Source organism: Hirundo rustica, chromosome 10 (genome assembly GCF_015227805.2).
Source record: "Hirundo rustica isolate bHirRus1 chromosome 10, bHirRus1.pri.v3, whole genome shotgun sequence".
In the NCBI taxonomy this organism is placed as follows: Eukaryota; Metazoa; Chordata; class Aves; order Passeriformes; family Hirundinidae; genus Hirundo; species Hirundo rustica.
Window position 1 is genome coordinate 20486115 of NC_053459.1, and position 20836 is coordinate 20506950.

At 40.7% G+C, this 20836-nt stretch overlaps 1 protein-coding gene across 6 annotated transcripts in view; it reads right to left on the reverse strand.

Moving 5' to 3' along the window:
- Nucleotides 1–20836, reverse strand: part of NAALADL2 (N-acetylated alpha-linked acidic dipeptidase like 2) — a 430994-nt gene that overhangs the window by 402432 nt on the left and 7726 nt on the right. For 2 of the 6 annotated variants that reach the window (XM_040074859.2, XM_040074858.2), the window contains exon 2: nt 12774–12975. The exons of the other annotated variants lie outside the window; for them this stretch is intronic. The gene's annotated coding sequence lies outside the window, so the exon portion shown is untranslated. The remainder of the gene's footprint in view (nt 1–12773; nt 12976–20836) is intronic. 6 annotated transcript variants of the gene reach the window in all.

Below are 20836 nucleotides of genomic sequence, written 5' to 3' on the forward strand. Positions count from 1 at the left end.
TCCTAGTTTTGCGATTCCTGGCTTACAACCCATGGAAAGTCACTTTTAACATCTGCTGCTCCATTAACACATCCACCAACACCATGAAATCAGCAGAGAGCACAGGGAACTCCATCCTCAGGGCATCCAGCAGCCTCCTGGGAAGCTGAAGCAGGTAAGGAATCTGGCTGCACAGCATCCATCCTGCTTCACTTCATGGAGATGCAATGCTAGTCCCACCATAGAGAGTTTGCAGAACTACAGAGCTTCCACTCAGATAAAATTCTGATCCTAATATTTTTTTTCTCAATTAACTTGGAACTAGGTTGTTAATATGTATTTCAGTAATATATAAATATGCTATTATAAGTTACTTTTTAAACAGGGTAATTTGGGGCTGGGATTTTACATTTTTTTATTCACCTCTCAAACTGGACTTGTTCCAGAAGCTGATTAACACTAATTTAGCTCTGTTAGTGACCACTCGTGCCAGTCAAAGCATATCATGTGATGAAAGGAAAACACAAAACAAAAAGGGACACAATTGAGTTGTATTAGTCAAGGCTGAATTTCTCAACACAACACGGCAAAATGCTCAAGTCTTTCCATGCATTTCTTTCCACTAAATTACTTCTCTTAAAAAGTACCAAATCTGCATCAAGTCTGACCTCAGGTCCACTGAAGTCCAACAGCTGACACGTCTGGAACAGACATGAATTACAGATGTGAGCAGCTACAGCTCTCTAACAGCTTCTGCTAGCCAAAAAGGAAACAAAATTTGATGTAGTACTAGGTAGGAGCTGAATTTTAGAAAAAAACAGCCTTCAATCTTTATGCACCTGCCTAAAGCTAATAAACTCATGCATAGATCAGGAAAAATCAAATTCAAATAAACTATTCATGAATCTTTGTTACTTATACATAAGGAATCCAATAAAGAAAGCTACTCTGGAAGCAAAGAATGCAATATAAATGTGTTCCAGCTTCCTTGGCTGAAGGTTTTTTTAACCATATCCCACCCCTGCTTTGCCCTGTGGCAACATGTTTCAGTAACTCAGACTTTTCTTAGCAACTCATTATTGTACAACAATCTATTCTGCATATTACATTCTAGCTATGCAACAAGACAACAAAGAACCCACTTTCTTCTCCTCAGAGCATCTTTTACTATTAAATAAAAAGAGTTCTATCATGTCGGCTGATGCAGGACAACACAAGTTTTGTGCTGTCACACCGCTGTGGCAGACTCAGTGTAAAAAGCCAAATGCAGCTCTCAGGTCATCCCAAATGCATAAGGAACATGTCAGAGGGGCTCAGCACATGGGAGAGTTTGGGCTGTCCCCATCAGCTCTTGACCTTGGACCAGGAAAAGTCAGCCCAGAATGTTAAAGCACTAAATGGACAACCCTGATTATTCCGTATTTTGTTCCAGCCATTTGTGTAGCATTTACAGTCACCTGAGTTTGCCAGTGACTGCGGATCTTTATTCATGACAAAAAGCAATTATCTCCTCACAAGAAAGTGAAGTCTTTGAGATTTCAGCAAACATTCTTCATTAATTTCTTGAATTAGCAGAAGAAAGCATATAATCACAAATATTAATGCTTTGCTGAGCAAGAGCCGTGACGTAAGCACTGGGTGGCCAGCTGTAAATCCAGAGATCTATGTTTCATTGTCCCCAAATTAGCTTGATTAAAGCAGTCACTACAAAAGCCAAGCACCTCAGGTGCTTCCTGGATCAGTACCTGCTCCAGGTAAAGCCTTTTATTTTGCCTAATACACCCACACATCCCCACCCTAGAAAATGGGGCTTAAAACACTGTCAGAAGCAACTTAAACAAAAGAAACAAAAGTTAGTGGCTGGGGATGAGGCGTAAATATTGCCTAGAAAGACACAAAGCTATTAAAGAAAACAATGTCTTTTAATAGTATTTAAAAAAAAAATCCAACATTAATCTAGAGTTAATGAAGGTAAGACCAATCTTAAAAAAAAAAAAAATACATTTTCCAACAGTTTAACTTCAATACACTCATTGCAAAATCTTGCATATTTTAGGCTGCGTATATTTATTTTGTTCAAGTCTAACCTGCTATCCACTCCACCTCACACAGCCAAGTGAGAACATAAACACAAGTACTACAAAAATGCTAAGTCTTCAAAAATGTCTCCTAGAAAAGGTCTGGAAATCTCTCATCTCAACAGAATCTTAGATAAACACTGAAACCCTCTTTATTTCATATTGGTGTTGTTATTACAAAGCCCTGACAAACCACACTCAGTACTGAGTCTGCACAAAGTACTCCTGATTAAATTATTTTTCATTGGCCCTTCCTTTTAATTTTTAACCTGCTGCAATAACTAACAAAATACAGCAGAGAGCTCTGCAGAATCTGATTAGTATGCCAGGGTCAAAAAAATAATGTTCTGAAACAGAAATCACACACATTGTCCTGCATATTATTGCCAGTGCCTATAGACTATCAGAAATTAGGTTTTAAGCAAAGCCCAGATTGAGAAAAGATTACCAGGCAAGACTAAGGTAATATTTATATTAGCTTCTGTACATTCAGGAACTTGTGAGTGCATACAGAATGTCCCCAGGAGGTTCCTAAATCTAGATTTCCATCAGTGAATAATTATTCAGGTTAATCCATTTCCAGATTGCTTTTTATTTGAGAAATATCTACCCAAGTTTCCACTCAATACCAGGAAAAGGGTCAGTGTGCATTTTAAGGTAGTTCCTGAGGCACATCTCGTATCACTGCAAGGCAATTTCCTCCACAGTTTCAAAGAAAATTCTGTTCTTTCGCCCCGCCACTTTTCCTCACAAACCACTATAACCTTTGCGTCAATCAGCAGTCAACTATTTAAGCAGAGGTACATTCACAAAGCACATTGCACAAGATAATCGAATAAAAGTTTCTACATGGAATTCCTCTAAGGCAAGAGATAAACAATAAATGGATTAATATTCCCTACAGGGCACAGTAATAATGATCCACAAAGTTTTTCTACAGCTTTTAGTTAATTTATTCTAGAACCAACAGTGGAAATGCAAGCCTCTAACAGAATAAAAATCAAATTCCCACTAAAGTACTTTAAGATCTAAGTATCTTGACAGTTTCCCTTTAAATCACATTTATTTCAATTCTGAAAAACCAAATTACTTTGATCCATCTCTTACACTGACACTTTTATGCCTTCTCAGGACATCAGGGATATTCAGACTTTTGAACCAGTACTTAAAAAAAAAAATTCACTAAAGGTCAAGAAAATTTTTCCTTTTTCTTTTTTCTTTTTTTTTTGGTAACTCTTCCATCTCATCTTTCTAGGAACTGTCATTACTTAAATCCTTTTAACCAAAACAAAGAAAATGTCTCCATTAATCATAGAAGGAATTTGACTTCAAAACTGAATCACACAGAATATTTGCTAGAAAAGGGAAAGAATTATTTAGGCTTTGCCACTTAAAAGAGATTATAGATCTAGAAAGCTATTTTATTCTGTAAAGGAAAAAAAAAAATAAGAAAAAGAGCAGAAAGTACTCCTTATACATCAGTACTTTTTTTTTAAAAAAAAAAACATATTTCTCTACTTCTCACAAGATTAAGTTTTTTCAAGTTTCTCATCAATGCTTGGATGAGCAAAAAACAGCAAACAAAAAAAATCTGCATTAGGAAGCAGCAACAAGAGCAAGTATTTTACTTACAACCATTCAACTATAATTTGATATTTGCTAATGCTTTTTCAATTCCTTTCAAGTACTGGAACACAAGCCTTTTACTGGAAGGAAGGCTGGAGAACAGCAGAGAATTTCACCCCACCCTTCCAAAGGCTGTCAATCCCTCTGCTCTGACACAAAATACACACAGACAACTCTAGCAAGCCCTGATCTATCAAACATTTCAATCCTAGAGTGTGTAAGAGAGAACTAAAACCTCTTTCAAAAGGGACTATCTCAGGTTACTCGCACATAACTTGAAATAACAATTCCGTAATTCTTCAAACTCGCTATTTCCTAAGAAATGCGTATTCCCTTTAATACACCTCAGATCCCTCCTAGAATAGGCACTCAGAAAAATTCCTATAAATATTCTCTACAGCCTTTCTGGAAACTGTTCACAAACTCAGAAGCCACAAGCCTATCTGATCAAGATTGTACATATAAACTTTTCATTGTCTACATGCATCAGTGTGTAACTGCTACATATGCGTAAATATGTATTTCAGTTCAGTTCCCTGTACTCACAAGTACATCAATAATTCTTATGCACAAGAACCATCTTTACATTACTCAAAAGAACAAAACAGCAGGATGCTCCATTTTACAAACAAAAAGGAACTGCAAAACAATAACTTTACCAAAAAAACCCAAACAAACAAAATTTGTGCCACAGAAGTATCCTACCTTGGAACACATATTCCAGGAATACTTTTGCTTCTGGGAATTTCTGGTTCTGAACTGCTGGATCTTTGAATATTCAGGTTTGTTGTTGTTTTTTTTTTTTTTTTTTTTTTAATAACTTGAAATCTTTTTTGTTTGGTTGGTTTTTCCAGCAGAGCAGACACATTTTGCTCTAGAAAAACTGAACCGTTCTTAAGAACTGGTTAGCTACTGAAACTCATGTAAAACACACATGCAAAGTTAGTGACTTTACACTTTCAGAGTTAATCACCCACTCAACTTCAAAATCTACTCTTAATTGCTGGCATACAAAACACACGAAGAATGAAGTGTGTACAGAATCACTTTTTTCTATGGTGGAGTATTAACAGTGCAGAAAAGCCAGCCAGACCACAGGGGAAATTAGTATTTATCCACAAATACGCTTATGAAAAACAGCTGTTAGAAAACACAAGGAAAAAACCACCCTTTTTTGACTGAGGATGAAAGCAAGAGAACATGTCCCAAAATAGTCATTTTCAAAGCATTACAAGTAGGTGGATGAAGCAAGTGAGAAGAAGCCACAACTTGGCAATCAAGAAAAGCTCTTTATTTCAACTGCATAGTCTAGTAATTGATCAGGACAGAGAAGCAATTTTTATTTTTCCCTGGAAGTACCACATTCTCCACAGCCTCTTTGCTCACTACATATATTATTTTCCCTACTCTTTCCACGAAGACAAAAATCAAACCATCTGGCTCGCGCCAGACATTTGCCCATGTTGTATCTGTTTTTCAGACAGCAGACACTCATCAAGCATCTAATACGTGTGATTAGCTGGTAGGAAAACAAAAATTCAATTTGACTTAAAAATATCTTTGCATTTGTTCTCATTCCATCCCAGGAGAACACTGGATACTTCTGCATACTTATCTGCAGCTCAGAGACTGAATAACCACCGCTTGAGCATGCTGAGCGTATGCTCACACATCATCTCTGGGCGAACGCTTTGGCCTGAAAACAAAACCAGGCTTCTCCGAGTATCCCAGCATCTGCCTCTCTTGTGGAAGCACTTATATAAATAATACTGGATAGGCTTTATCCTCAGTTGATACAGTAAAAATATGCAGTAATGCATCATCCCGCTACCAACAGAAAAATTCCAGAGGCATGTTTCTGTCATCATGTAACTATCTTCCCCGTTTCATCCAAACTTTTTGGGTTTCCCCCATTAATGCATGGCGGCAGTGGCTGCTACGGCTCCTCTTACAGAATGGCGATGAGGGCACAACTTCCTTTTATAGTTAAAGGAAGCAAAAGCCTGATCAAGCCATTATTTTCTTCCACAGGTATTGTCAGAGTCCTCTAAATGGGGAAATCCACAAATATTTTATTAGGGTCCCATAGCTCAGCCTCAGACAGAGGCTAGAGCCAGAGGCACAGTACATTCCATTTTTACACACAGGTGACCCTCAAGGTTCCAGTTTCCACCTCAGAGGGAGCTCCTTCAGGCAGCAGATGCTCTGCAGTGGTTCCCACAACAACTGCAGCATCAACAGGATGATTACAAAACTCTCGAAGTCCCCAACTTAATGCTTTGTTTGTTGTAGATACAAGGTGTGTATCTACAGCAGTTCAGTATTTTTTTTCCTGCTCTCTAATTACATTTCAAATATTCATGCAAGACATTATTTCTGCGCCAGAGCTCATACGGATTTGTTCCTACCAAAACAGTACTAAAACGAAGTTATTTGAAGCAAATCACCATGAGGAAAATACGCTTTTTAACATGCCCAAATATTGTCCAAAAAACCCCCCAACAACTAAGCAAGGGAATAGTGAAAAACAATTAACTAATGTGGACAGCAAAACAATGTAAATGCCTGCCTTTAGTCTCACCCAGTGCGATGTTTGTGATTCACAGATGTAAATTTCTTGGAACACATTTGTAAAAAATTATGTTTAATAATTTAATGTGTCAATGCAGCCTGCAGCGCCCACCTAAAAGTTCCTCTGAGACTTCACTAACAAATTCATTTTTTCTCATGATTGGCATGACCACTGGATTTCAAATTTCATATTAAAAGACAAATAGGAAAATTAATCATCTGCCTACTGTTTTTCCCAGGGGATTTTGGATCAAATTTAGTGCCAATGAAGCATCAAATTGACTGCAGAGAACCAACTGTGGTGGTGATGAGCTGTGCAAAGGTGCTGAAGGAGCTGGCTTCTGTCACCAGGGGACTGTTCCCCACCAGCTTCCAAAGCTGGAACTCTGAAGACTGGAAGAGTCGAGTCTTACAAGGCACAAATAAAGACGCAGAAACTTGAGATCATTCAGTGTCACCTCATTCAGGACAACTCTTGCCAAAGTACTGCACAAAAGAAACTTTAGACAAGCAACTCTTGCCTGCACTTGGGAACAATCCACGTTATACAAATACACTGACAAAGGGTCAGTGTGACTCCACATCTCTGCTGGCTTCAGTCATGACACAACCTGGGATGCTCCACAAGAGCTAAAAGCATTCATTTCTCTTAGACAATCTGGAGCAAAGCAGTTGTTTCAAAGTGTAAAACTTCCTCGAAGCCCCGCGTACAAACACCATCTGCTCTTTTGTGAAAGGTATAACATTTGAAATAACATTCTTTTCTCTCCCTCTTAGTACATTCCATCATGAAGAGAAAACTTTATTTATATAGAACCCACAAAATGAAGTTCCATAAAAACAGGAACATATGGCCAAATAATTCTGAATGGCACTTAGCATATTCATCCATAAAATAAGAACTATAATGGATAGATAAATACACCCAAGTCTACTTGGAAATTGTCAGTATACACATGGTTTTCTGCAAATAATTAGATTTTTTTAAAAAAATTTCTCACCCATAACTCTACACAGATATTTCACATTGCAATTTTACTAAAGTTAATCTTTTCAAACCACAAACTTGGCCCATGACACCTTATATCATACATATTAGCAGCCTAAGCCAGTGCATAAAAGAAGAAAAAACCTTATATTTTATGAAAGTTAAATTTTTACCACCATTGCAAAGGTAAAGCTTGAAACAAATTTAGGTAATCTCTAACATGAATGGAAATATAAAGTAGAAAACGCAGAACCTTTTTCCTACTTGGAACATAAAAATAAATGCCTAAATGTAAAAACTTAAGACAAGAATAATAACTTAAAAACAGTCCTGAAGGAAAGTATGAATTCACCTACTTTCTGCTATTAGTAATGAGAAAAACAATGCTTGGTCAGACATCTTGGTCTTGCACACTCACTGCTGCAGGTTTTTCTGTAATTGCAGCATTCAGAATCATCCATCATCCAGCTGTTTCTAAGCAGTTAAATATTCGTAAGGAAGCATGCAATCAAAATAAGTGGCTTAGAATTTGTGGACTGAGCCCCAAAAACCTCCATTTTTTCAGCCATTTCCAACACCTACATTGAGAAATACAACAAATAGCCAGCCTTCTCTTCAGCATGTATCATGAAACTTTCTGGATACTTGCACATTATCCCTTGAGACAAGAAGCATAATCACCTTCAGACTCTCGAAAATCCTTCCAGCTGCAGACTTTTCCTGCTGTAATTGCCGCAGTTTTATAACCAGCTGGTCCTCATCATATACATGATTTGGTTCACCAAACCACACTCCCTCATCAATCCCCTGGTCATTGCTTCAGTATCCGCTGGGATTTAAGAAAAAAGACTGGTTTCACTGAGTGACGTGCACTTAGCTTGGTCCTTTCCATTTATTTTGATGATCTCTCATCATATTGAAGGCTGATTCCTGACATGTTCTCCAAAAAGCTGAAGAGTTTACACAAGACAGGCGTATCTTATTTGACTTGTGCTTCAACTCGACTTCTGCTCATCCTGTCAAAACTGTGCAAAAGGGTGGGTGTGCTATTTTGATGTTCCATTCTTTAATTTCTGCTCATGCCGCTGTCATGGTTTAACCTCCAGCAAGGGGGTTCAATCCAGCAACCCAACCCCACACAGCCACTCCCCCACAGTGAGAAGGGGGAGAGAATCAGAGAAGTGAGAAAATCCGTGGGCTGAGATAAAGCCAGTTTAACAGGTGAAGAAAAAGCTGTGCATGAAAGCAAAACCAAACACTGAATTCACTCCCCACTTCCCATGGGCAGGCAGGTGTTCAGACAACCCCATGAAAGCCTGGATCCATCACACCTGAAAATGACTTGGGAAAATAAGTGCCGTCACTCCAAATGTCCCCCTTTTCTGCTTCCCCAGCTCTGTGCTGAGCACAACACCATTTAGTCTGGAATATTCCCTGGGTCACTGGGATCAGCTATCGCAACTCTGACCCTTCCAACTCCTTGTGCACCCCCAGCCTCCTCACTGGTGGGGTGAGGAGCAGAAAAAGCCTTGGCTCTGTGCAAGCACTACTTAGTGCTAACCAAAACATCCCTTTATTATCAACACCATTTGCAGCACAAATCCAAAGCACAGCCCCATTCCAGCTACTAGGAAGAAAATTAACTCTATCCCTTGCAAAACCAGCACAGCTGCCTACAATTCCACTAAGCCTAAGAGCTGAAAGCATAGACTGCTAAAGGCATGTAAAACTGAGCACAGGAAAAACCTCAGAACATTCCTGCTGCCTCTTCACCGCAGGAGATAATGCATTATAACACAGATTTCCCCCAAATCTCTGCAGGATCTACAAATCCCTCCTTGCAAAACCTCCAGTAATTCCCCCACACACAGTATGTTCTGTTACCACCCTGTAGTATTCAGCAGTTTTCTACAGCAGCCCAAGTGATCTCTTCTATGAAAGTTACTCAATGACAGCAGGATTTTTTTTTTTAATTTCACCTTTCTTTCAGATTCTGAACTTCAACCACCTTATTTTCCACAGTACTTTCATGGAAACTTGTAAGGAATCTTAGCAACTGGCGTGCTAAATTAGTATTTAAAATGGCCAAGACCTCCTAATGCAGAAAGTGAGCATAATAAGACCTTTGCATTGCTAAATAATTACTTGCCAACCCAACTTTGCAATCTTCAGTACAGTTAAAAACAAATTCTTGTTTTAGAGTTCTTTGTTTTGAGGGTTGGACTATATAATTTCCAGACATCCCATCCAACCCTAACTATTTTGTGATTCTGTGATTCATTGTCTCCAGGCATTTTGGACATTTAAAAGTCTTCAGTTATCCATCACTTCTGTTCTAATTTCAACAGCCTCTTGGGCTAACCATATTTTATTATTGTCTTTTTATGTAGATGCAGGTATTTAGATACAGAAAAAAATACTTTGATCATCTGCTGTGACTTGTAGAGCACATGGACACATGTCCTCAATTAAGTTTTACTTAGGTACATCTTGAAGGAAGATTACCGTATTTGAATTAAAATTTTCCTTTGATGAATATCCTACCATAATGTGCAACAAATTACCCTCTTGCTGAAGATGCAGTTTTCATTTCTACTGCAAATGTGTCTGGCTCATATTTAAGCCACAGGATCTTGATATCCCACCATCTTCTGCTTCATCACAGAGTTTCTGTTCACAAGGCACACACTTTAACACTGCACTCAAGTTCCTCCCTTCCTTTCTCTTTGGTAATATTTAACATATTGAGCTCTTGGAATCTTTCCCTCAGGAGCTATTTTCAACCCTTATTCATTCTTACAGTTCTTCTCTGAAGTCCCTTTCTCTACCAACCTGCTTGAAGTATGAACAACCAAACTTGACAGAAGATTCTTGGAGCGATCCCATTAGTGCCAAACGCTAAGACACAGTACATTTCCTGCCCAGTCATATAGAGGTTGGGTCAGACTGCAGCTTTTCTGTAAGTTCTCTCAAATTAATCTGTATTTACATGGAAAACAGTTAACTGAGAAGCTAAAACAAGCAATCAGGAGAAAACTAAAGAACAGACCCAACAATTCTACCAGTTCAACTTCCCAGATGACTGTTGGGTATATCCCCCTCCCTACATATGTTTGGGAGACATATCCCTCTGATTTTCAAGCAGAAAGCCCAGAACAACTGCATGACTGGTGAATCCTTTGGCTCAGGATAAAGGTGGAATGCTGTGCTTAGCAGTGTATAGAGCTAAGCAGTCTGAATTCAAAGTCAAGGCTTACTGAGGTCAACAACCCATGTCAACAGGGTTGTGTCATCAATTTTCGACACAAGTAACAGATCAGTAATAAATAACAGCATCTTTTTTTTATTCAGTTCCTGCACCTATTCTCTAGTTCAGATACTCATAAAGAACTGCAAACACATTTGTACAAGAAACCAGAAGAAGCAGTGTTGGTGAACCTTCATTTGATTACTTCTTGACTATGCTTTCAGATACGCACACAATCCTGGTATTTTTTCCTCTGCTAGATCCCAACTGACCAACAGATCCCACGGCAAGAAAATGGCTGAGAAAAAACAACTGCTCGTCTGCACTCAGTCTGGGCTGTGACAGGTGTACTTGATTATCAGTTTTTTGGAACTACACAGGTACTGGAGGATAAACAGCAACCTTCGCTGCTTCCCTGCACAGCAGCGTTAACCAGACACACACAAACTGACAGACCCAACTGAGGCGTGCCTGAGTAGGAACAAAGTGCTGGAACATGTTGCTAAGTCTCTGAGAACATAATGCATTGCTTTCAACTGATGACAGAATCACAGAACTTCCTAGGCTGGAAAAGGCCTCTAAGTACATAGAGTCCAACCATTAACCCAGTACTGTCAAGCCCAGCACGAAACTGTGCCCCCAAGTGTCACATTTACACATCCTTTAAATCCCTCCATTCTCCCGAGCAGATTGTTCTAGTGCTCAACAGCCTTTTTCTGCAAAGAATTTTTTTTCCAATATCCAATCTGAACCACCCCCCAGGCAGAAGCAGTTTCCTCTTGTCCTTTTGCTTGTTACTCAGGAGAAGAGACTGACCCCCACCTGGCTAGAAACTCTTTTCTGTCAGAACACGGAGTTACTTACTGGAGGCAATTTCCACATCAGTATCTGCTCTATCCCACAGCTGGAGATAATGCCTATTTCATAGTTGGATTAATTGCAAACTAAAGCATGATCTGCACAAAAATGCAAAACAGGATCCCAGTCCTACCAAATTTTAATTTAGAGCCATTTATCAATGATGTCCGCATATTACATTGTATACTCCTAAAGAACTCATTTATAAATGTATTTATAATGCACAAGTTTAAACACCAAAGCAAAATCACAGGGGAAGAGAGGGTTAGAAAAGAACAGAACAGAAAAGGCATAACCCTGCCAAAGCTGCGTTTAAGCAATTCTGTACTAAAGGAACGCTGGCCTGGCCAACAAAATTATGTTTAGAATAGAAAATTCAGAGCCACTGAAAAAGTCTGAGGAGGATTACATGTGAATCACTAAGAACTTCTGAAATAAATCTGTTTATTAAGGGGAAGATAAAACACTTTGAAGGTCTATTTTTGTCTAGTTTGTATTCATAACCTGAGGTTACTTAAAAAAGGGGGAAAAAATAATAATGCAGGTATGTACCACAGCAGTGACAAGCAAAGACTTCAGCTATGAAGATTAACAGAGTGGGAAGTCATATGATCCAGCATGACTGTGGGAGCTGCTACCAAAAAACTGCAGCTTGTGATATGCATGTGAACCACGAGCATCTTTCTATTAACTTAGACAATTCTGACTTTCTTCCCATTTAAATCTTATTTTCTGCTTCAGATAAACAACCTGGACCCAACTCTTGAACGAAAAGAAAACCAGTTTTCCATTATCACAAACCAAAGTATTGCTTTGTTATCAGACAATGTGATCTGTTAGTACAGTTTCAGCCAGCACTTCAGCAATGTAAAACTCTCAATTTTAAGGATATGAAAAAATAAACCTCTGCTAAGTTTAGATAGACACTAAAATCAAGAAATATCTGATGAAGCTTGGAAAAAAGTATGTTTCTCTGGGATAATTTACTGTTTAAGAAAATGTTGTGTGTGCAGCTCTAGAGTTTTTAATTAAAAACCTCCAGCTGAAAAAAAAAACCTGCTAAACAGATCAACAGATTGTTCTTCGGCTTATTTCAGGTGATTAACTTTATAGTAGATTATTTATACAGGTAAGACATCTACTAGGAATGTGATCCATGACCAAAATTCAGAAGACACCCTTCAGTATTTTGATGATAGCAGAGATAAATGCTGCATTATGGATGTACTGGGACTCATACAAGAGCTCTTTAGATTAAAATTCTAAAAATACATACAGTATTGCTTGATATACAGGACTGGCATCGTTATGGTTTCAGTCATCTAATGCTTTCCATATGCTAACCACTGAACAAATAAATTTGCCTGTAAATGCAAGAAATATGTACCAAGTAATAAATAAGCCAAAGATGAAACAGGCTGCTCACATTAGGGTTAAAAATCCAAATTCTTCATTTCTTCCCCGAGTACTTCTGTCCTGATGACTCAGCAACAATGCTGCAAGTTTCAGCTGAAGTCAGCAAGATGCCTCAGCGCTGTTTTGCAAGTGTCAACTCCACACTCGTTGTGGAGTTAATTACAATTTTGAGGCCATGTCAGTTACAGGAGACCTGCCGAAGTCAAGGAACTCTGCATGGATGGAGAAACCGAGACACTGAGGACCACGCAGAAGGACGACGACGACAATCACAACGCTGTCCTAGAATGAAACTTGCAAAATTGCCCGGTCGCGTTCCTGGTACCCTGAGCGCACCCCAAATCCCGAGGGGTGTGCGCCCTGTCATCCCGAGGGGAGCGCTCACGGCTGGCAGCAAGTTTTCAACATGTGACACAGCTCACCGTGCTTTGGGGGCTCTGTCTCAAATACTTAAAAGCTTTAAGGAGCCAGCACACCGTGCAGTTTCTAAACTCAGGCGAGACCACGCTCGCGTCCCGTTTCTCAGCGAACAGAAAGCCAAGAGCAGAACACGGAGCAGCTCCACGCGGGCAGTGGGAAGCAGGGATGGAGAAACAGCGGGAGCGCCCGGGGGCTGTGCGGGACCATCCGCACGGCGCATTTACCTGTCCTACCCCAAACCCAGCCCGGAGCCCCCGGAGGAGCAACCGCGGATCCTTTTATTTCACCGAGTTCTGAGCAACTTTTAGGGGGGGAAAAAAAAAAAAAAGCACGCACGGAGCGGATCGAGTTCGCCCCCGCGCTGACAGCCGGGCTCCGCCGCGCCCGCGGGGTCGGGGTGAGGAGCCCGGGGTCCCGCCCGCCCGAGCCGGCGTTACCTGCGCTGCCCCGCGCCGTGCCCGGCGGTACCTGCTGCCTCGCCCGGCGGTACCTGCGCTGCCCTGCCCGATGCCCGGCGCCGCACAGCCCGGCCCGGCCCGCCCAGGGAGTTTTCAGCAGCCGTAAAGCGGAGCGCGCCCGGCCCCGGCCGTGAGGGGCCACCCCGGGGAGCGCCCGCGGGGCCGCGCCGGAGCCGCCGAGCCCCGAGCGCCGCCGGGACGGGATGGGACGGGAGGGGAGGGGGTTCACGGGACCGCGGAATGGTTGGGCTGTGAAGAGCATCTTGTTACAACTCTTGCTCCGTGGTCAGGGACACCTTCCACTAGAGCAGGGTGCGCAAAACTCTGTCCAGCCTGGCGCTGAGCGCTGCCAGGGATGGGGCAGCCGCGGCTTCTCTGGACAACCTGTGCCAGGGCCTCAGCGCCCGCACAGAGAAGAGTTTCTTTTATATATCTAATCTAGCTCTACCCTCTCTCCAGCGAAGGCTATTCTCCCTCATCATCCCATTCCATCCCATGTCGAAAGCCCCTCTCCCGCTCTGTTAGGTCTGCGTCTGAGGTTTCCTTGGAGTTTTCTCATTCCAGGCTGAACGGCCCCAACTCTCTTTTGTACCGTTTGGCAGATAACGGTGGTGTTCAAGCCTTGCTTTACATTTTTAGGGGGGAAGGGGGGGATGGATAATGTCTGATCTGCAGCTTTTTGTGCCTGTACAAGTTAGATCCGCGCAGCCCCGGAGCTGGGAGGGGAGATGAGAGGGGATGAGCGCACCCGGGGCCAGGCAGGACCCAGAGCCGGGACATCCCTGCGCATCTCTGCGAGGCTGAACGTCCCGGCACTGCGGGCACGCCTCAAACTAATGCCAGAAGGATCGAACCGCACCAGAGCACCGGTTTGCAGGTGTCTGAACTGCTGCAATTACACTGCTTTCACAAAGCCTCTCAACAGGTAAACTCTGATCTTGAATGCGCTGTCATTACAATACTGTCTCCTTAATAAAACAAACTTCCCCGACCCAGATTAATGACTTAGTTCTGCTTGGAAGCATTTTCCTGTTAATTCTCTCCCTAAATCTACAATTTGCCCTGTAATCCCGGATGCTACCACACAAGGTACAGGGCTCAGCTGTTCAACAAAGGCGGGAGAAGCATCACCCTGATAAATTTCACTGTCTGAAGCCGGTGTTTGTTTACAATACTGAAGTCAGTATTGTTTACCCTGAGGGAATTACTGATAAAAGTGTCCATTTTAAAAAGGAGAAATATGTCCAGCCACATTTCCCAGAAAGACATTTATGAAAGAAAGAAAAAGAAAGAGCATTTAAAATGTTTTCTCTGCTGAATAAAAACTTCTATTGATATAAAGGCATCTTAGCCCAGCAGCTGCTGCAGAAAACAAAGTCTTCCAGAAGTCTTCCAGGCATATGGTGCATATATAAGCAGACAGAAAAGCAAATTTCAAGCATTTATAACAGAACTGGCTTCTGCTAATAAAGTATTAATGGGGAAGTCTGGCTGGACTGCTGTAGCTCTGAAAACAAATTTAGGGGAAAAAAAAGAAAAGTAACATAGTCACTGAAGAGCAGGTGAACTAATCTACAGTCCTCATTAATAAAGTACTTTTTTCAGCATTAAGAAGTAAAAACAGCTGCAGCTGGAGGTGTACTTTTCTTGCCGGAAAAAATCTACCAGGCTTGTAGATGTACAAACACACTTACTTGGAGCATGATTCATCAGTTTTTATTCACAATTTTTTTTATCTTCTGCAATAACATGTTATAACTCTTCTCTTTCCTACATTCTTCTCTTTTCTATACCACCCCCAGGTATAAGCCGTGGCTATAGACTGCTTTTGTTAGTCACTCCAGACTTTAGGATTTTGTCCTGTGTAGCTTAAGCCAGTCATGCCCATTCAGTAAGAAAGGCTGAGTTTAAAAGTTTAAAACAGATTAGCCACCACCACAGTTTCTCATTTCCTTGCTTCAGCTGTGAACTACTTCTGGATAGTCCCAAACTTGGCACAAGTGAGCTGAGACTGCAACAGAGAAATCATCTCCAAAAGCAAAGTGCACCAACCATGACTCCACATGCTTTCACAAAGGGCTCCAAACTCGTTAGGAGTTTGCTAGGAAAGCTGTGTGGAGTTTCATGACTCTGCTCCATCTTAGTCAGAAATTCCTGGACAGGTCTCTTAATTACTAAGCAATAGCCAAAAGTCAGTCAAATACAAAATTCCATTAACTTTTTGCTAAAACCAGGCGTGCTTTGCTGCCCAGACCCTTGTCTTCCTGCTGCTGTTTTAAGAATTCCTCCCTTCCCCCAACATTTTTTGCCAAGGATTGGCCTCATCACAGATCACAAGCAAAGAGCATTTGCCGACCTCGGTACAGAGGACCAAAGGGAAAAGAAGTTTGAGACAACTGGCAAGGATTTTTTTTTTTTTTTTGTACTGAATCATGACCACACACTCTAGAAATCAGTCAAAAAAAAAAAAAAAAAAAAAAATCAAGTGGCACCCCAGCATTTGGGGAAACTGAAAAATATTTACACTATGAAGAAAAAGAAACCTCCAAGCAATTTCATTTTGCAAAAACTTATTATGACCTGACTAGAAAAGAATATGCAGGATAATCAAATACAAACTTAAAACCTTCTCTAGAACTTTTCTGAAAGGAAACAGCATGAAAGCTGTACATCCATAGAACGCTTCAGTATTGGCACACATTTTTCCTTATCAAAAAAATATATCAGGGAGTTTGGAAATGGGTACAGAAACATAGAAAATTGAATATCAAGTTTAAAGAGACTTCACTGACTTGAGATACTGAATAAGGCAGTTTCTAAGTTTTTGCTTTACAGAAAGTCTAGCATAGAATAACTTGAATTGGAAGAGACTCCCAAGGATCGAGTCCAGCTTCTGGTTGGGTTGAAAGGAATCCATGTGATGGTTTTAACTCCTGACTTTAAATGGCTGTTTATAAGAATAAATTTACTTTGCTTCTGGAAGTGTAAGTTGGGTTGGTTGGTTGGTTTCTTTTTGTATTTTTACCAGGCTGCAAAGTGAGTGAGCTTCAGGCATTCTATGCAGCAGAAGTGCCACCTCGTGGCTCCCTTAATCCTTGCTGGGTTTGATGCTGCTTTTTTGGGTTACATTCGATTTACTAACAGAAAAATCTAATTTTAAAGTGAGTTCAGTCTGCGATTCATATAAGAATGATCCTACCTGGTTGCCACGCTGGTGGACTGACACTGTGAAGGGTGATGTCCTCTCCCTTGCTGGAGGACACTGATCACTGTCGTTGGCAGGACTATTTATTCTGGTGCAGGAGAAGGAGAGCATTAAAACTGTAATTTTAAAGGTCTGAAAGGGACCTACAGTCCTGCACCTTATCGCCCATTCCCACAGCATTTAATCAAGGAAGGTACTGAGACCAAGAGGACTGGTAGGCATGCCTGGAATGTCAAGTCCTGCTACTTTACACAGGCTAAAGGCACCGCACATTTAAATAACAGAAGCCCCACTTGAGGAAACAAGAAATTAAATACCTTTAAAACCATCTGCTAAATGCAGTTTGAAAGTCTAAAATTCCTTTTTATGGGCAGTCTCTGCCTTTTATACTGAAAAATTAATTGGATATACGTATTTTTCACAACAAACCCACGATTCAGCAAGAAAATTAATGAAATGAAGAGACAGTTGGAGCCGCTGCCAAGAACAGTCATTTCAGACCTAGCAACCTTGGAAAATGACCTTTTAAATAATGAAGTTGGAAAAATAACACTACAAAGAAACAAAAATCAGCGTTACCTACCTATAAACCCTGCTAATAGCAGTAGCTTCCAAAGAATGAAGACATTAAATGGATCATGGAAACTCACTAGAGCTCATGTTCCTGTATCAGGCATCCTAAGTGTTGAATTGCCTCGATGCACCTCCTAAGGTAACTCCAGGTTAGCTCAGGGTCGGTTTCTACCCCTGTACAATCAAATAGTCTGATCCAGAGGACAGGAGCACATAGTTGTACACCGTTAAGAAAGTGAGAAGATAACAAAATTAAGCCTAGAAGGGCTCCCGTGGCTTCCCCAAGTACTGAGGAAAGGATAACTAAACAAGGAGGAATGCAACATACTTAGACAAGCCATTAATTATTCATCATCCCATAAGCAGTGAAATACCTCCCTAAAAACGGCTTTTAAGCACACATACTTTGCACAATTGGAAGAATGTCTGATTCATGTTCAAGTACAATTTAAGTAGTGCACAGTGATGCAAAAGAACTTCTGTGGTTCTGCAGCGCATCTGAAGTTTTTCTAGTCCTTGATCCGTGCCTTACAAAGAATAACTAGCAAAAGCAGGAAATTCTAATTTTTGTCCAAGCTTAAACTAGAGCATGATTATTTTTTCTGTAAAGGAAATTACTCCCTACTTAATCGCATTTTCTTTTAACTTTGAAATCTATCATTTTGAAATGAGATGGAAGTCCTATTTCTTCTCAAAGTTTTCCTGCAGTGGGTTCTCCCCTCCTTTCCCTTCCCACTCAGTAAAGCTGTATCCTTAAGCTGCACAGCATAGTTCCCCAAAGTCTGTGCAGCTCTCTTGGTGCTGCAAGGAGCTTTAACGTCTCCTCAAACCTTTTCGGGCTGAACCCCAACTTTGCCTGACTTCATAGGAGAGATGCTCCAGCCCTCTGATCTTTCTGGGACTCACTCCAGCAGCCTCAAATCATCGTTATGTTGGGGGCCCCAGAGCTAGACACAGCACTCAGAGAATCCCAGACCTACTCATTCAAGAGATGTGAGCGGATATAATCAACATTCCTCATAAGCAGGACTCTACAACACCCAAAGTCGTTTCACAAGAGAAACAGTTACTATGATGAAGATTGTAGAGAAGACATGCTTCTTGCTTTTTTCATTATTTAAAGAATAATCACTGGTAGATTTTAGGAGGTTTTTGTGAATTGAAACAGAAAATGAGAACAGGTAGAGAAGCTGAGCCTTAATCCTCCAATTTAATTTTCTTTAATCTTGCTTATAGAATATATCCTCTTTTTTAACTACACTTTTTTTTTTTCCCCTTCACCAAAGCCTGGCCCTTTCAGATCCTGTTACACCTTTTTACCATGAAATACATGCCTTGCTGCTCTCCAGCCAGACTTCCCTCCCCCCTCTCCAGGTTTCTCCACCTCATGCTCGATGCCCTGTTTAGGCTTCTAATCCAGGATGGCTAACACAGCAAAATTGGAACAGAAGCAGAAGACAGAGCATTGCAAGTGGCCCTTTGGCAACCTGCAGGGCTCACGCTTACAGCAAACACTCTGCGCGCAGGTAGGGTGGCGAACACAACATTAAGACTAAATAAAAAACAATTTATATTCTCCCCCACTGAGGTCTGAAGCTGGGATAGGTAATTTGTTCCAAATGGGGGAGGAACACTACAGACTACAGTGCCCCAGGCTTTTCTGGGTCTTGATCGTTCAGCTCATCCCGGGGTTTCTTCGAATAACCTGACCTCCAGTTGTTTTTGAACAAGAGAGCTAACTGCTGAAGATTGTGGAGAAGATAGAAAGGAGACAACCCCTAATTACTGGTTGATTTCATCTGGAGCTGCATTATAGTCAGTACTTAGCAAGAAAGGAGACTTAAAGGAAACAGCAATTCTTAAGCCAACACAAACATCAGCATTTTTGTTCTTTATTAGCTCAAAACATTTTATTTAAAAGCAGCAGGGCTAGCAAAATAAGGAACAATCTAAAAAGAGCCCCTGTTGGCATAGACAGATTCAATTTGCTGTGATAAAAGACAAAGACCCTCAAATCTTGCAATGTATCATTTGCTTCCAAGGACAGTAACGTATAGCCTATGATTTTAATGATTGTCGTGCAACTGATCATTTTGAGAAGCACAGGATGAAGTGCAGTTAAGCCAAATGTTATCCTCTTACCCTTCCAGAGCACAGGGTTTCATTTAGGCTGTTCAGGTAGAGGTAGTTTTGAGGGTTAGTAGTAGATTTGGAAGCTTGTTTGTAGTTATTTGAGCTCCAAGACCTCTGCATAATTTACACTAGTTCCCATTTCCAAAGCTTCTCAGAAACTTTAAAACAGCATATACACTTTAAATGTTCAGCTTAAAATAAAGCTGCTACTGGGTCCAGTTCTGACTTTGCATATATCAGTCCTTTTGAATCAAGAAAAATTTCTCCTGAGAGAATCTTCTTTCACCACTCAAAATAATTATATTGCCACCATTCATATTAAGAGAAAAAGATAGATGGCCTTTACCCAGAGATGCTCTGGTGTGCCCTTACAGAGTTAATTGGAGGACTGACATCTGAAAGAGCTCTCTGTCTCCCAGGACTCATTTTCTCTTTATTCATACTATACCAGCCTGAAAGACAGAAACATTTAACAGATGCTCCCCAGACATGCATTGTTTTTCGTAATATTTTCACGCTGTGGTACAGCAATCCTGCCCAAAACCTCACCACAAGCAGCATCCTGAACATAAAATATCTACTGCCAGCAGAGGAAGTTGTCTGTTTCCCTGTTACCTCAGAGAATTATCAGTGCATACCAGGAAACAGTGTCAGATATGCTCATCGGTCACAAGTAATTACAGATCCCTATCATCATTGTTTTTCCACACAGTCACCTTATCTCTGACAAGACACAAAAAAAGCTTCCACTGCTGTGGGAAGGATTGTCCCAAGTTTGCTGTCAGAAAAATAAGAAAATGATGTATAAGAGCCCAAATGTTTTTACTCTTGTTTATAAATAGCAAGAAATCTGATTTTTTTTTTCATTACATCAAATGTAAACTTCACTAGCTTTTAGGCACCTCTTTACAATTGTTTTTTAAAGAAACATATAGCATTGCTTTCTTAATGTAGCTTTTGGCAGTTTGTTGTAAGTATCTAAATAATTAAAATCACATTCCAATGTAAGTCCTCATGAGTGAGGACTTTGCCCAGTGATCCATCAGGAGAGACACTAGAGCACAGTGCAGTGCTTCTCTATAGAGTAATCTAATTAACTATGAATTGAGTGACCATATGGAACCATCAGTGATGGAGAGATGCTATAACTTGGAAGGAAAATTATCACAAGAGTCTAAGACAAGGAAAGAAGGTGCAAGTTATAAGAAGAAATCTGCCTAATAGTCCAAATATTGGAACAGAAGCTGTTTAGAAGGGGAGTGTGTCAAGAGAAAGTCCATACAA